We start from the raw sequence: 17116 nt of genomic DNA, 5'->3' as shown, positions 1-17116 counted from the left end.
GTATCCCCGGTGTTTCGTGTGTTCGGATAGGTGAACCGGAGGGGGAAAGTTGCGTGTTTGCTATGCTAGGGATGTGTGGCGGACGAACGGGCTGTGTATCCGGATTCGTCTCGTCGTTCTGAGCAACTTTCATGTACAAAGTATTTTCATCCGAGTTACGGATTATTTATTATTAATTTTCAAAGTTTTAATCACTTTTTGAATTTATTTTAATTATTAATTCTAAATTATTAAATACAGGAACTGCTATGGGTACACAGAAGTGTACCCAGCAGTGTGTGCATGTGTATGACAGGTGGGACCTACTGGCTGTTGAGTCAACAGTTAACAGTCCTAGTTGACTGGTCCAACAGACATGTGGGGCCACATATCATAGACTAGAGTACGTAGGTTTATTTATGTTTAGGTTGATTAGGACACGGGGGCCACCGGTCAGTGTCACATTTTTAATGAAGGGTTATTTACAGCTGGGGCGTACATGTCATGGACACATTATTTAAAAGGTTATTTTAGTTGTCTAGTTGGACTAATTAGTGAAACGGACCCCACGGGTCAGTGGCTAGTTTTTTTTAGAACGAAGACGCTTAGACGCGTCTGGCTTTAATTTAATAAAGCCCACAACACGCAGCGTAACAGACATGGTCCCGAAACAGACGACACGAGCACGAGCATGAAGGCTCCCGGCCAGCGTTAACTGAAAGTTTACACGAGGGAAACCTGACCAGACAAAGTGAGAGACGAGTACATGGCTCAAAGCCAAAGCTTAGAGCACGCAGGCTCGCTAAGACACGCATCAAAAGGGCCACACTCACGACAGAGACGTGGCGGGAGGCTCCCTAGCCAAAATGTAGACGGCGTGCAAACGATCTTGGGCATGCTTCATCTTGTCAGCATCCTTGCGCCTCACCAACGGACTCCACTGCTGCAAGAAGAGGTTGCATTTATAGATGATGTTAGCCGGGTGCGTTGGGAAGATACCCTCGATCGCCAGTTTATTCCTAGTAAGCCAAAGAGACCAAGCTAGGGCTCCAATACAGCTCCACAGCACGCGATTATTGCCTCCCGAGGCCGAGGCAAATAAGCCCGCAAGATCGGAAGTCGATCGCGGGTTCCAAGAGGTGTTGGCGGCTGCTTGGACCGCACTCCATGCAAAACGAGCTAACGGGCAGCGGAAGAAAACATGATTCGCATCTTCCGCGATGTGGCAAACCGTGCAAGTGCCCGTCGAGCAAACGTGCCACATTTGCTGAAGTGGGCAATCTATTGTGAAACATGTGGCAGAAGAACACTTTAATCTTGAGCGGGAGACGCGTGGTCCAAAGGTCTTTTGGCACTAGGCAGGCCTGGCTCTGACACATCTTTTGGTACAAAGATTTTACCGAGAACTTGCCCGAAGGGGTGAGAGACCACGACACTGTGTCCGCGTGCGTGGAAAGCAACACTGGTGCGATGAGCTCGCGCAACTCCGCTAGGTGGGCCAACTCCGTTCCCGAAAGCTCGTGTCTAAAACAGAGCGCAGGTGGAGAGGAGGCAAGGGCCGCGGCTACGGTCAAGTCCGGGTTGACCGCCTGGGTGTACAGGTCCTGGAAGACGGACCAGAGGAGCTGAGAACCTACCCAATGATCCAACCAGAAATGGGCCGATCGACCATTGCCTACGGAGAACTTGGCTCCCAAGGCGAAGGCTGGCCGAACCGCTTGAAGGTCATTCCAAAACGGGGATCCCCTGGCCACCCCTTCGAAGAAATTTCCTGACGGGAAGTACTTAGCCCGAAGAAGATCAACCCACAGGCCTGTCGCACCCTGCGACAGCTTCCAGATCCACTTACACATGAGTGCAATGTTGAGGATTCTGGTGTTCGTGATCCCAAGCCCTCCCTGGGCCTTCGGACGACACACCGCATCCCAGCGAACCATGTGGTATTTTCGCTTAGATCCCGTTCCTTCCCAAAAGAAACGGGACCGGGGAGTGTCCATCCTGGCGTGCACCCCATCGGCCAAAAGGAACAGCCCCATTGCGAATTGGGGCAGCGAGGAGAGGCTCGAGTTTGTGAGCACCAACCTGGCTACGGAGGAGAGAAACTTTCCCCTCCAAGGGCAAACCCGACCACCCACCTTGGTCCACAGCGGGGCCCATCCATCGTCTTAATGCGCTTAGCATCTAACGGAAGGCCCAAATAGGTAAACGGTAGTTTGCCCAACTTGCAATTAAGGAGTTCCGCGACACGCCTACTGTCCTGCGCCTCCACGCCCATAGACATCACTTCGCTCTTGTGGAAGTTTATCTTAAGACACGACATCAATTCAAAACTAATGAGCAGAGCTTTGGCTGTGGCAATGCTGTGCAGGTCTGGTTGGAATAGTAAGAGCGTATTGTCCGCATATTGCAAGTGAGCGATCCCCCCTGGGATAAGGTGCCCCAACACCCCTTTAATGTGGCCAGCCTCCGTGGCTTTCCGTAGTATGGCAGCCAACGCATCGGCGATAAAGTTGAATAGGAGAGGAGACATGGGGTCCCCTTGACGCAGACCACGTTTGTTCCTGAAGAAGTTCCCTACTTCTCCGTTTACCGAGATTGCAGTCTGGCCCCCCGAGACCAATTGCATCATGCGGTGCACCCAAACAGGCGAGAAGCCCCTACTAGAGAGGACTTGCTGAAGAAAGGCCCAGGTGACGCGGTCATAAGCCTTCTCGAAATCTAATTTCAGGAGGATCGTCGGTTCGTGAGAACGTCTAAGCTCATGAAGGGTCTCCTGCAAAGCTAATGGGCCCTCGAGGATGTTCCTACCGCGAGTAAACGCCGATTGCGAGCGACTAATGATGCGGTGGGCGATCGGAGATAGCCTAGAGGCGCAACCTTTGGCACAAATTTTGAATGGGACATTAATGAGAGCAATGGGCATGTACTGACGGATATTGTCCGCGCCCGGAACTTTCGGGATGAGCGAAAGCACACCGTAGTTTAGCCTAGCGATATCAACAAAGCCGCGCATAAAACCATTGCACACGTCGAAGATAGGGCCACATAATAGTGGCCAAAAATGTTTAAACATCACCACCGGCCACCCGTCGGGGCCAGGTGCCGTGTCTGTTTTCATACTATGTAGCGCGTCATCGATTTCTTTAGGAAGAAATGCAAGCCCCAGCCCTCGTTCTAACTATCAAGCACCCGCTGAGACGGCAGCCACACGTCAGCACGCAGGCGCGCGCGCTGTGCCTCCTCCGTCCCCATCAAGCTAATGTAGAAGTCATAGATGTGGTTGGAGACCTCCGCTTGCTGAAGGAGGAGCCCCTGCCCCGTCTGCAGCCTTAGGATAGAGCATTTCCTACGCCGACCGTTTGCGTAAGCTTGGAAATACTTTGTGTTCGCATCCCCTTTGAGCGTCCACTTCAGGCCACCTCTACGCCTCCAATATTCCTCCTCGGCTCGCAGCAAAGCTTCGACCTATCCTTACAAGGCGTAGCGCTGCGCTCATTCTATCTCTGAGAAAGGGCGAGTGTCCGCTTGGGCATCAAGGGAGGTGATATCTGCCAAAAGCCTCGCCCTGAGGACCTTCGCATCCCGTCCCTGGTTCGCGCCCCACCCCTTAAGGCTTGCGCGCAGGCGGGCCCCCACCGCAATCCAAAGCTCCATCGGGCCACGTTGTTGGCCGGATAGCTGGACACTTTGAAGCCACCTCTCCCTAAAGATTGCGTCAAAGTCAGGGACCTCAAACCATGCAGTTTCTAAGAAAAACCGCGGGCTGCGCCGAATTCTATCTTCCCCTGAAGATAGGATTAGAGGCACATGATCTGATCCGATCCTTGTTTCAGCAAGGAGCAAGCACAGAGGGAACAACACTTCCCAGTCCGGAGACATGAAGGCACGATCCAGTACCGATCGCACCGGGGCTAGTTGCTTGTTGGTCCAAGTGTATCTCGCCCCCGTTCTAGCCACTTCCCTAAGTGCCATAGAGGCAATTGCATTGTTGAACATGGCCACCCTTGACCAGTTGACGTTGTCGTTGTTCTTATCCGCCCCCGAGCGGATCAGGTTGAAATCCCCTCACACCATGGTCGGGATCTGAGCCGCGGCCAGATCGAGCACCTTGGCTTCAAGTTCTCCCAAGAACTCAGCCGAACGGGAGTGATCTGCCAGTCCGTAGACTTGCACGATCGCGAGTTCGCGAAGCGACGCTCGCACGCGGATTCTGGCCGCAATCAGGAAAGTGCCGACCTCCCAGGTCAGCACCTCATAGGTAGCACTACAGAAACCAAGCAGCATGCCACCCGAATGGCCCTGCGCTGGGCTATGTTGCCATACAAAGCGCTCTAAGGGGTCTATAGCTATGATATCTTGGTGCCGGAGCTCAGTTTTGATCGTTTCCTGTAACCCAACAATATCGATCGCCTCCTTGCTGATGTACTCCTTCAGTTGGGTACGCCGCCCCGAGTGGCCGAAGCCATGAATGTTCCAAATAAGCGCGCGCATTTAAATTACACGATTCCAAAGGCGCACCCCCCTAGAGGTGATCGCCTTAGCCACGCGCCTCACCTTGCCGCAGTGAGGCGAGGGGGGAATAGCAACCCCTGTTGCTGTGTCCCCTTCGGGCAGGATCGCTGGCACCTGCGAGGGCTCTGCCTCCAGTGCCAAGCGTTCCGCGTGTTGAGCAGCCGCTGCTGCGAGCGCTACCTACGCCTCCTCCTTAGCACGAATCAGCGAGATAAGCTCGTCCATCCCCCCTTTGCCCATCGGCTCCACCCCACTCTCGCCCAACACCTCACCCAAATGCTCGTCTGAATATGAATCTAGGATCATAAAACGTGGCAGGGGATTACCTGAAGTTTCCAGATTCTTCTGGGCTTGCAGCAGCTGTGCGCGTTGCAGCGAGGGCAGGTTGCCCTTGGCTCCCTTGGCGCGCGCGCTGACCCGCACGGGCGGCACCTGCCCCTCCACCACAGCCTTGGAGCACTTGGCCTTCGGGATGGGCGCCGACTGGGACATCTCGTGCACGATCGGAGCATTGGCCGGCACCGCCAGGGCCATCACCGCCTGCCGCGGCGTCGCCGGAGCCCCCAGGTTTTCCGCAGCGCACGCCGCCTCCGCGCTCACCTTGCGCACCGCCACCTTCTTAGGTGTCTTCACCGCCCCCAGCTTTATGTTACTGCGACCGCCCGGAGCAGGCGAGGTCGAGGCGGGGGGCAGAGACTCCGCTGACACCGCGATGGGGGTCTGCGCCTCACCTAGCGGCTCAGCCGGCGTCGGGGTGGCCACGACCACCTCCATTCGAACCGGAGGAGAAGTGACCGACCCCAGATTGGAGCCGTACTGGTTCGGGATGGAGAGATCCATCTCCGACGACCCTTCGGCCCGAAGCAGCTCCTCCCTGGGCATCAGCACACGAGCCCCCGCACCACCTTGCTCCATGATACCCAACTTCTCCCACGCTGCCGTATAGATGGAATCGTCCTCCATGCTAGCGTCGAGCTCCTTGTCGTCGTCGTGGCCACCGTCGCGCCCCTTCCCGTCTGTGCCCTTGCCATGAGGAGGAGGTGGAGGGGAAGGGAGGGCGGGAGGCGCTTGTTGCACTGGGGGAAGCTCGGGCTCGACGGAGATGTTGAAGCCTTCGTTGTTGAACCAGATCTGGACCATCCCCCGGAGCTTGCGAGGGTTGCGGCAGGAAAAACGCATGCGCACCGGCCCGAGGCGTAGCAGGGACTCCTCATCGACCTGCAGGGGACGGCCAAGCATGGTGGTGGCCTCCATGAGACGGTCGGAGCGTCGCTGCTTCGGAGGGACACCACCCAGCTTGACCCACACCTCCGGCATCTCCAGCCCTTTGGGCGCATCAAGAATCGCATCACGAATATCCACCATGAGGTTATTGAGGGATAGAAAGAGCTTGCCGCTCCTAGTAGCCATCCAGAGCATCACTGGGTCAGGAAACACCACAGAGAACGCGCCACCATCCATGGGAGTGATCTGTCAATCCCAAGCGCCCTCGAACAGGTGCTGCAGCTCCCTCTCCAAGATCTCCCTTGAGAGTGCACCCGAAGGCGAGGAGAGCACGGCCGTGTTGGCCCCCAGCAGGATCGGAGTCGCCTCCCTCGCATCATCCGGGAACTGGAGACAGAAGAAGCCTTCGCCGGCGATGGCGTGCCCCATGGTTTGCAGAAGCAGAGGCTTGCCGCGGGTTGGACACTGCGCCGAGGTGTGCCCCTCCTTGCTGCACACCACGCACAGCGGCTGGAAGGAGCAGGTGTTCTGGAAATGCCCAGAACGGCCGCACTTGAAGCACTCGGGGCCGTCGGCGTCTTCGACAGGGATAGGCGCCTCCTCAGAGCCCTTGGAGGAGCCAGGCATCATGGATCTGGGCGGGAGGGGAGGCTTGGAAGCCCCCGCCCCCATAGGCTTGAGCTTCGGCTTCTTCGCTTGCACGTCAACGGCACGGTCGCCGCCCTGAGCAGACAGCTGCCCCTTGCGCTTGAGCTCGAGGCCCTTCTTCCTATACTCTTCCTTCTTCTTTTTTCTCTCCTGTTCCTTGAGCCACCATGCTGGCGGCGGCCCCCAACTGCCCTCTTTGTCATCGCGGCCACTGGCGCGTTCCCGCGGCGGCTCCATGGGCGGCTTCTCCCCCCTCCGGTCGGACTTGGATCCCATCATCACAGCCTCCGCAAAGGAACAAAGCAGAGGCGGGGGGGATGGGGTGGGGAGGAGGAAACGAGCGGAGTGGACGAAGCGCCGCACCTCCGAATCAGTGGTAGGAAAACCTAGATGGGGATCTAGGGTTCCATGGGGGAGCCACAACCATTTATGTGGCTGCCCGTTGCGGACAGGCCTGGGCTGGGATGCCGCCTGTGGACCGGGCCGCGCTGCGAGTTGGGCCCCCTGCCCCATGGGAGTGGCGCCAGGCTGGGCCGACACCAACGCCATCCCACCAGGTGGGCCGACTGGCGACCCAGGGGCCTGGCCCATCACCGCCCCCTGCTTGTCGCCCCCAACCCTAGGCTGACCAGCGCCCGGATCCGACGAAGCCGCCGCCGCTGGGGCCGCCGCCGCCGCTGGCGCCGTCCGCACCAAGCGGGGCTGGTCCGGGGGAGGCTGCAGACACAGGCCCGCATCAGCGAGACCCATGCTACCCCTCCTCGCACAGCCCGACGACGCGTGTGGCCCCCTGCCCGCAGCGTGCGCAGGACGGCGTGCGCCACGACCACCAGGCGCAAACGCGCGCCGGTGCCCGGCCTTGAAGGAGCCCCCCAGCTCCTCCGCACGAGCGATGAAGTCACTGATGGAACACGCCGAATGGCCACTCGCCAATGTCTCCGCCGCCGCGCCCGTGGGCACCTCCACATCTGCACCTACCGATTCCACATCGGAATCGTCCTAGGCCAATGCCCAAAACCGACTCCCCGACAAGCCAGCCGCACCCACGGCGGGGGCGGCCGCCCGCCTGGACGCCGCCGGGGCCACCGCCGCCGCACCGCTCGCAGAGATCCGCACGCCCGCGCCGGAAGCCGACCAAGGAGCGAGATCGCCACCCCGTCGACAAAGCCGCCCACTGGGGCGGTCCGTACAAGAGCCGTCAGTGGATAGTTAGTGATTGCACTAAACATGATTATTACTAATAAAACGGGGTAGGGCCCGCTGGCAGTGGCACAAGCAGCCATGGCTTGGCAACGCACGAACGCTCACAGAGGAGCGCCAGCGACGAGCGCACGACGCGTCGAGGAAGGGAGCAGGGCGCGGCTGGACGGCGCGAGGGTGCGGTCGCGCGAATGGGGGTTTGTGCTGGAGAGAGCTGCGGGAGGCCGGGTCGAGGGCGCGCCTGGGGTGCGGCCAGTGTGGGGAGGCGGGGAGCGGGAGCAGCACAGGCGGCGGCGAGTGTGCGCGATGGCCATGATGGGTGCATATCGGCGTAGATGGGCGTGTGTGGGCGTGAGCAGCGTAGGGGGTGCGGTGAGGTACTGGGGAGGACGAGCGCCCGCGTGTGGGCACGGTGGCGGATCCACTAGGGAGGAAGAAGGGAAGGGGAGCTCACAGCGCCCTGTAGTTGAGCAGGCATGCTCGGGGAGGAGTCGGGGAAGGTCGAGGCCGAGCAGCTCAACGGCGCGGTTCGCGGCGACGTCCGACGGTGTAAGATGAGGGGCGTCGGTCGACGAGGGGGACGAAGGCAAGGGTGGACGGATCTGTGATGGGGCCTTCGCGATCCGTCCTTCTCCGGCGAGGAGGCGACTTGGCGGCGGTTCCCCGGGCGCAGGCGTGGTCGGGCGGCCATGTACCATGAGGCACCGGCGGGGGAGGACTCTGACGCGGGACTGGCGGCGGAGGTGGGTGCAGGGGAGGGTTCGAGCGAGAGGAGTGGGGGGGGGGAATCAGGGGAGTGGGCGGTAGAGGGTAGTTAGGTTTAGGGTTAGGGGGTAAGTAGGCCCCAGACTGGGCCGGCCGGTTGGCCAGCTGGGCCTCTCGGCCCAGCAGGGGGGAGCTGGTCGATTGTTCTTTTTTTTTGCTATTTTGTCTTTCTTTTTATTTATTGTTCTTTTCTATTTTATTAAATTTTAGCTTTTATAAAATACAAAGTTGTACCTAAAAGAGCATTAATAATTATGCACCTACCACAATTAGCTTCGCACCTAAAACAAAATAGTTTGTATCTGTTTATTATTTTAAAATCATTTAAATAATTGGTTTTGCTACTGTTTTATTTAGTTTAGTGCATTTAAACATTTTATAAAGACTTGGTTTCTCCACCAATATTACTTATGAATTATTTGTCACCTCGAGAACATTTTAGTTTTAATATTTGAAAACTTTTATCATTTGACTCAACTTTGAATTTGAATTTGAACGAGATTTGAATCATCGCGAGATTAGGAACAGTAATCGTGGTGACGTGGCATCGTTAACGCGGGATTACTGTAGCCTAATTATCCGGGCGTCACAATTCTCCTCCACTACAATAAATCTCATCCCGAGATTTAAGAGGGGTGTAAGGGGGAAAATTTTGGTTACGAAATTCTAACGGTTCTTCTCGTCTTTGGTTGCTCTTCTCGAAGAGGTCGATCTGTTACATTGACGTCTTTATTTCTCTGCTTCAGGTCATCATGGTGAAGTCATCCTTTTCTTCGGGACTCCAACGTACTAAAGAATAGGTAAGGCGCAGCTCGGCTACGACAGAATGCTTATGAGGGAAACAATCTGGGGTTAACCCATGAATGAGCATAAGAGTATCTCTCGAGTTGAACCAATAAAATATGTCGAGAGTAAGGTACGAAGGTACAATAAGAGGTTCCAAGCGTATAGATAGTTGCTCGAAGTCTGAACCGGAGTGAGAAAGGGGTTCAGAGCAACGAGAGTAAGTATTGCATCTGATACCATAATAGAGCATTAGGAAGGTGACCCATGAATTAAATACAAAGCCAAGAGTGAGGAATAACCATTAGAAACAGGGTTGTAGAGGGGAGTCAGGTTTCGATCCAGTGGACCTGTGGGTTATGGGCCCAAAATGTGGGTTGAAAGTAGGAAGGGTGGTGACATCTTGCACAGCCATGACAGGGAGGCATGTGATTGAATAGCTTGTCAGCTATGCTGGCAACAATGTCGGTACCAAGGACGGGGAACGAAGAGAGCAATTTTCCTGCTTGTTGATCGAGGCGAACCAATTGGCAAAGTTATCACCCATCGATGGTTACCGGAATGTCGTCAACAAAAGCAACATGGTCTTACTGACAGGGTGGTACTACGAGGTGCTTACCTAAGCAGGGGGGTACTGTTTAGTTAAGTAGATTTCAAGAAAGGTTAACAAAAACAATGGAAAGGAAATTATGATTATCAGATTAAACAGAACCATGAAAAGGAAAAATGTGTTTAAACACATAATTCAAGGGTATATCCTTTCCAAGGTCAAACAAAGCAGGATATCCATGACAGGATATAATGTAGGAAACTCTTTAGATAAGGTGAGAGAAATTTCATGACATTACCCATACAACGGTGTTAGAGTAATTGGTAAGCAAAATTTAGCATTTGTGCTTCAAATGTTCTTATTGAAAATCGAAGTATCACAAACATGCTTCGAGATAGCATTGACATGGTCTTCAAGCAAAGGTCAGACTTTGGAAACACAAAGGATCCATCAAGAACAACTTATAGAATAAGTCTTACAATTTCCTCATGGAGAAATGGATAATCTTGCTAAAAAAGAAACTATAACAATAGGTCCTTCAGCTAGGTGTGCTAGGCATGACATCACCTTACCGGGTCATAAACCAGTGTTATAACTCCTGGAAAGTTGTCCCAACCATCATATCCGACCGAGATTCAGATCCTATTGGTGTCATGATACCTCAGACTCAGGATGTCCAAGAAGAAAAGGTGCGACACGAATTGGCGAAATGACATTGCAAGATTCTCGGGAAATGACTATGGAAGTGAGTTTGAAGACAAGGATTCATCATCATTAAACCAAGGAGAGGATGAGGGGGTGGCTGATGGAATCAGCGGCAATTTATCAAGATTAACAAAAGATGGATTTCCACAATTATGTGAACAAGGAGATAACATTTGTCAGATCAAATGGTATAATGATGTATGCTCGAGGAAAACATACACAATTAAACATTGGTTGAAAGGTACACCCGAATATGGGCTGGGTTGCACGACCAACCTCGGAATGGTGATTCAATAATCAATAGTCTAAGAATGAACGGCCGACCATTAACTTCAAAGCAAGAGGGTTGCTAGAAGGGCAGAATCCAAACAACACCATTCACTTGTTGGAAGCAACACGGGGACCAAGAAAGAATATTGATGGTGAGAGGTGTCACTATACCAAGAATTCTTAAGAGGTGGAGTAATCCTCATGACATTCTTGATATAAAAGATGGTAATACTCCAAGATAAAGAATAAGAAATGCTGTATAGCAAGGAACTCAATGTATAACACAGAACACGAACAAGTTTGTGCTGGAGGGGAAGGCAATAATGTGGTCGATGACAACACAAATCATCGAGGGCAAGGATGGTATTTCTCATCATGAATTCCTGGGAGAGCTCAGAATGTTGATGATGATCATGACACAATTGTCGAGAGGTTTCATGACGATATAATCGCTCATCTACTGCATCAAGCAAAAGGAGTGTTGTAGCGAAAGATTTTTGGAACCACGGATACGTCTCCAGCTCGGGATCGAGCTTGCTGTTCGAGGTGAAACGATAAGACAAGGGAGATCGATATAAGCTTAGCTCATCGCCGAAAGTGGTGCTCCAGAAATAAGGACTAGGTAGCACAGTTAAGATCAGCATGATACTGCTATAGCCGAGCAGGCTAGGAATGATAGATCGAGTACAAACTCGTAAGCAAAGAAGAATACTAAGAGATGTTTAGTCGTGGTGTGGACTCGATTCAGTTATCGGTGTCCTTGAGGGTTTAATAACTCAGAGCCCGCGAAAAATTAGAATCAATGAGAAGGTAGCACTTGATGAAGAACTCGTAAGAAGTTATGCAGTTCCGTGATAATCTTGAGATACCAGGGGGGTAATACTCGACAACAAATCAAAGTAGAGGTTGGACTGGGGTATTACTCTGCAGAAGACAAGTGCTTAAACTTGCACGAGAAATGGTATTTAAAGGAGAACATGGTCGGAAACCACGATCATAAATGATCGAACCACGGATACAAGATGAACCTATAACAAGGGGGTAATTTATTTTTACGAGCAGCTTCCATGATAAGTTATACATCGTGTCCATGGGCATGAACGCAAGGTTAAAGGTCGACTCCCACTTCTTCAATGTATAACCTTCCATTCACTTCTCGCTTTGATAAAGGCATTAGTGTTGAAAGTTTTACCTGGTGAAATACCAAATGAGTATGACTCGTGAAAACTTCTGAGTTCACACATATTAAGGAAGGCATAAGTTCAACCCATCGGGTCATCTCAGAAACTTATACCACAAGCTTCAAGAGAAAATATCACCAACTCGAAAGCAAAGCATGGTTGGCCAAATCAGAGAATATGATTTTCCAATGGCATTATGCATCAGGGAAAGAAGTTCTCGAGGTTTTAGTATACGAAGGACACTGTCGGATGATAATTCAAAAAAGTATCTGACAATACACACCGGAGCTAATGTGAGTATCGGCACCCAACCAGAGGAAGAAGAATGCAAATGCATCGGTTTATAGAACATCTGAATAATCCAACGATTAACTAACAAAGGAATTATGATTTTCAAATCAAGGGATCAGAAGCAAACGCTCTGATTAAGGATGGATAAGTTGAATAGACTTAGAGGTACAATCGACGACAATTTAATTGGTTGAGAACCAACTCATGTTCAAACTGACATTGAGCCGGAAGGATGAATTCTAGGATTCGACGGAGGAATGCGAGCATCTTCAACATATTGAATCAACAGACTTAAAATGATAAAGTCAAGGGATGCTAATAGGATTATGAGACTTATGGGATTAACCATAAAAGCAAGCATGAATCTCAAGAGCAATAGGCTGCTTAGGAATTTTGGAAGATCGAATGGTATTTCGAAGTCTTTTGCAAAACACATGATCAGTGGGGTTGAGCGGATACTCTGTAAGTGCGAGGAATTATCCGTAGGGGGTACTCATGGGGCAAGAAATGCAAGGCAATAGGCAAAAATGGATTTTTGGGATATAGGAAATATTTCAGGGTATCTTGTAACAACAAGATTATCTCAGGATGAAGGTATGGACGACAAGGATATAAGGCTATCAATAAGGATACAACGGTGGTAGGGAATTGCAAAAGCAACGGGCACAATGTCTCGAGAGAACTTCAGAGAGTATCTTCGGAGGCTTCTGGTGCAGCAAGCGATCATCTGGAGTGAGGAGCTCTCCGGGTGAATGTGATCACGAGATCCTAATGTTAGATTTTGGAAAAATCTTTTAACCCGAATAGAAGAGAGATCAGAGTTCCAGAGTAAAGGTCGAGGAGTAAAAGATCCTAATACCACCCAATGGCGACGTGGGCCCGTAAGCCACACAGCCATGTTAGTAAAAGTTTGGCAATGACTAGACTCAACTTCGGCCAAGGAGTTGGGAAGGGGGATTCCTACAGGCAGTCGGCTCTGATACCAACTTGTGACGCCCCCGATTCAATTGTACACTAATCATACACGCAAACGTGTACGATCAAGATCAGGGACTCACGAGAAGATATCACAACACAACTCTAAAAACATAAATAAGTCGTACAAGCATGATATTACAAGCCAGGGGCCTCGAGGGCTCGAATACAAGTGCTCGATCATAGACGAGTCAGCGGAAGCAACAATATCTGAGTACAAACATAAGTTAAACAAGTTGCCATCAGATGGCTAGCACAAACTGGGATACAGATCGAAAGAGGCGCATGCCTCCTGCCTGGGATCCTCCTAAACTACTCCTGGTCGTCATCAGCGGGCTGCACGTAGTAAGAGGCACCTCCGGTGTAGTAGGAGTCGTCGTCGACGGTGGCATCTGGCTCCTGGGCTCCAGCATCTGGTTGCGGCAACCAGGTAGAAGGGAAAGGGGGAAAAGGGGGAGAAAAGCAACTGTGAGTACTCATCCAAAGTACTCGCAAGCAAGGAGCTATACTACATATGCATGGGTATATGTGTAAAGGGCCATATCAGTGGACTGAACTGCAGAATGCCAGAATAAGAGGGGGATAACTAATCCTGTCGAAGACTACGCTTCTGGCAGCCTCCGTCTTGCAGCATGTAGAAGAGGGTAGATTGAAGTCCTCCAAATAGCATCACATAGCGTAATCCTACCCGGCGATCCTCCCCTCGTCGCCCTGTGGAAAGCGATCACCGGGTTGTCTGTGGAACTTGTCTGGGTGTGTTTTATTAAGTATCCGGTTCTAGTTGTCATAAGGTCAAGTTACAACTTCGGGTCGTCCTTTTACCGAGGGACACGACTATTCGAATAGATCAACTTCCCTGCAGGGGTGCACCACATAACCCAACACGCTCGATCCCATTTGGCCGGACACACTTTCCTGGGTCATGCCCGGCCTCGGGAGATCAACACGTCGCAGCCCCACCTAGGCACAACAGAGAGGTCAGCCCGTCGGTCTAAATCCTATGCGCGCAGGGGTCTGGGCCCATCGCCCATTGCACACCTGCAAGTTGCGAGGGCGGCCGGAAGCAGACCTAGCAACCTCCATTACAAAGGAAGTCACGTTACGCGGTGCAATCCGGCGCGCGCCGCTCCGTCGCTGACGTCAAGAAGGCTTTGGCTGATACCACGACGTTGAGTGCCCATATCTTTCCCGCGTAGTTGGTTAGTGTGTATAGACCAAATGGCCAGACTCAGATCAAATACCAAGATCTCGTTAAGCCTATTATTATGAAACAACCGCGGACGCCGACTAGGGCCAGGCCCACCTCTCGCCTAGGTGGTCTCAACCTGCCCTGTCGCTCCGCCACATAGATCGACACAGAGGGCCGTCGGGAGAAAGGTCCTTTAGCCCCCAATCCGTGAATCACTCACGGGTACTCTTCGAGCGGACCCGACTTTAGTCACCATCTGAAGTATGTATATATGTATAGTGTATACCCATGATCACCTCCCGAGTGATCACGGCCCAATAGTATAGCAAGGCAGACTAACAAGAATGTAGGGCCAATGGTGATAAACTAGCATCCTATACTAAGCATTTAGGAATGCGGGTAAGGTATCAATGACTGTAGCAACAATGACAGGCTATGCAACAAAATAGGAGTAACCGAACAGTAACATGCTACACTACTCTAATGCAAGCAGTATAGAGAAGAATAGGCGATATCTGGTGATCAAGGGGGGGCTTGCCTGGTTGCTCTGGCAAGAAGGAGGGGTTGTCAACTCCGTAGTCGAACTGGGGGTCGCCGGCAGTCTCGGGGTCTACCGAAAATAAGTAACGGAGAGGGAACACAATAAATAACAGAGCAAACAAAGCATCACAAAGCGTAACATGGCAATACGCGGTGCTAGGTGTGTCTTAACGCGGTAGTAGGTGATACCGGCGAAAGGGGGAAACATCTGGAAAAGTATCCCCGGTGTTTCGTGTGTTCGAACACGTGAACCAGAGGGGGAAAGTTGTTTGTTTGCTATGCTAGGGATGTGTGGCGGACGAACGGGCTGCGTATCCAGATTCGTCTCGTCGTTCTGAACAACTTTCATGTACAAAGTATTTTCATCCGAGTTACGGATTATTTATTATTAATTTTCAAAGTTTTAATCATTTTTTGAATTTATTTTAATTATTAATTCTAAATTATTAAATACAGGAACTGCTATGGGTACACAGAGTGTACCCAGCAGTGTGTGCATGTGTATGACAGGTGGGACCTGCTGGCTGTTGAGTCAACAGTTAACAGACCTAGTTGACTGGTCCAATAGACATGTGGGGCCACATATCATAGACTAGAGTACTTAGGTTTATTTTTTTTAGGTTGATTAGGACACGGGGGCCACCGGTCAGTGTCACATTTTAAATGAAGGGTTATTTACAGCTGGGACGTACATGTCATGGACACATTATTTAAAAGGTTATTTTAGTTGTCTAGTTGGACTAATTAGTGAAACGGACCCCACGGGTCAGTGGCTAGTTAGTGATTGCACTGAACATGATTATTATTAATAAAACAGGGTAGGTCCCGCTGGCAGTGGCACAAGCAGCCATGGCTTGGCAACGCACGAACGCTCACAGAGGAGCGCCGGCGACGAGCGCACGACGCGTCGAGGGAGGGAGCAGGGCGTGGCTGGACGGTGCGAGGGCGTGGCTGGACGGCGCGAGGGCGCGGTCGCGCGAATGGGGGTCTGTGCTGGAGAGAGCCGCGGGAGGCCGGGGTCGAGGGCGCGCCTGGGGCGCGGCCAGTGTGGGGAGGCGGGGAGCGGGAGCAGCACGGGCGGCGGCGAGTATGCGCGATGGCCATGATGGGTGCAGATCGGCGTAGATGGGCGCGTGTGGGCGTGAGCAGCGTAGGGGGTGCGGTGAGGTACTGGGGACGATGAGCGCCCGCGTGTGGGCACGGTGGCGGATCCACTAGGGAGGAAGAAGGGAAGGGGAGCTCACAGCGCCCTGTAGTTGAGCAGGCGTGCTCGGGGAGGACTCGGGGAAGGTCGAGGCCGAGCAGCTCAACGGCGCGGTTCGCGGCGACGTCCGACGGCGTCAGATGAGGGGCGTCGGTCGACGAGGGGGACGAAGGCGAGGGTGGGCGGATCCGTGATGGGGCCTTGGGGATCCGTCCTTCTCCGGCGAGGAGGCGACTTGGCGGCGGTTCCCCGGGCGCGGGCGTGGTCGGGTGGCCGTGTACCGTGAGGCACCGGCGGGGGAGGACTCTGGCGCGGGACTGGCGGCGGAGGTGGGTGCAGGGGAGGGTTCGACCGAGAGGAGTGGGGGGGGGGGGTTGGGAATTGGGGGAGTGGGTAGGGGGTAAGTAGGCCCCAGACTGGGCCGGCCGGTTGGCCAGCTGGGCCTCTCGGCCCAGCAGGGGGGAGCTGGTCGATTATTCTTTTTTTGCTGTTTTTTATTTCTTCTTATTTATTGTTCTTTTCTATTTTATTAAATTTTAGCTTTTATAAAATACAAAGTTGTACCTAAAAGAGCATTAATAATTATGCCCCTACCACAATTAGCTTCGCACCTAAAACAAAATAGTTTGTATCTGTTTATTATTTTAAAATCATTTAAATAATTGGTTTTGCTACTGTTTTATTTAGTTTAGTGCATTTAAACATTTTATAAAGACTTGGTTTCTCCACCAATATTACTTATGAATTATTTGTCACCTCGAGAACATTTTAGTTTTGATATTTGAAAACTTTTATCATTTGACTCGACTTTGAATTTGAATTTGAACGAGATTTGAATCATCGCGAGATTAGGAACAGTAATCGTGGTGACGTGGCATCATTAACGCGGGATTACTATAGCCTAATTATCCGGGCGTCACAATTCTCCTCCACTACAAGAAATCTCGTCCCGAGATTTAAGAGGGGTGTAAGGGGGAAAATTTTGGTTACGAAATTCTAACGGTTCTTCTCGTCTTTGGTTGCTCTTCTCGAAGAGGTCGATCCGTTACATTGACGTCTTTATTTCTCTGCTTTAGGTCATCATGGTGAAGTCGTCCTTT

This window comes from Triticum aestivum, chromosome 3B (assembly GCF_018294505.1).
Source record: "Triticum aestivum cultivar Chinese Spring chromosome 3B, IWGSC CS RefSeq v2.1, whole genome shotgun sequence".
NCBI classification, from domain to species: domain Eukaryota; kingdom Viridiplantae; phylum Streptophyta; class Magnoliopsida; order Poales; family Poaceae; genus Triticum; species Triticum aestivum.
This window is presented reverse-complemented; position numbering follows the sequence as displayed.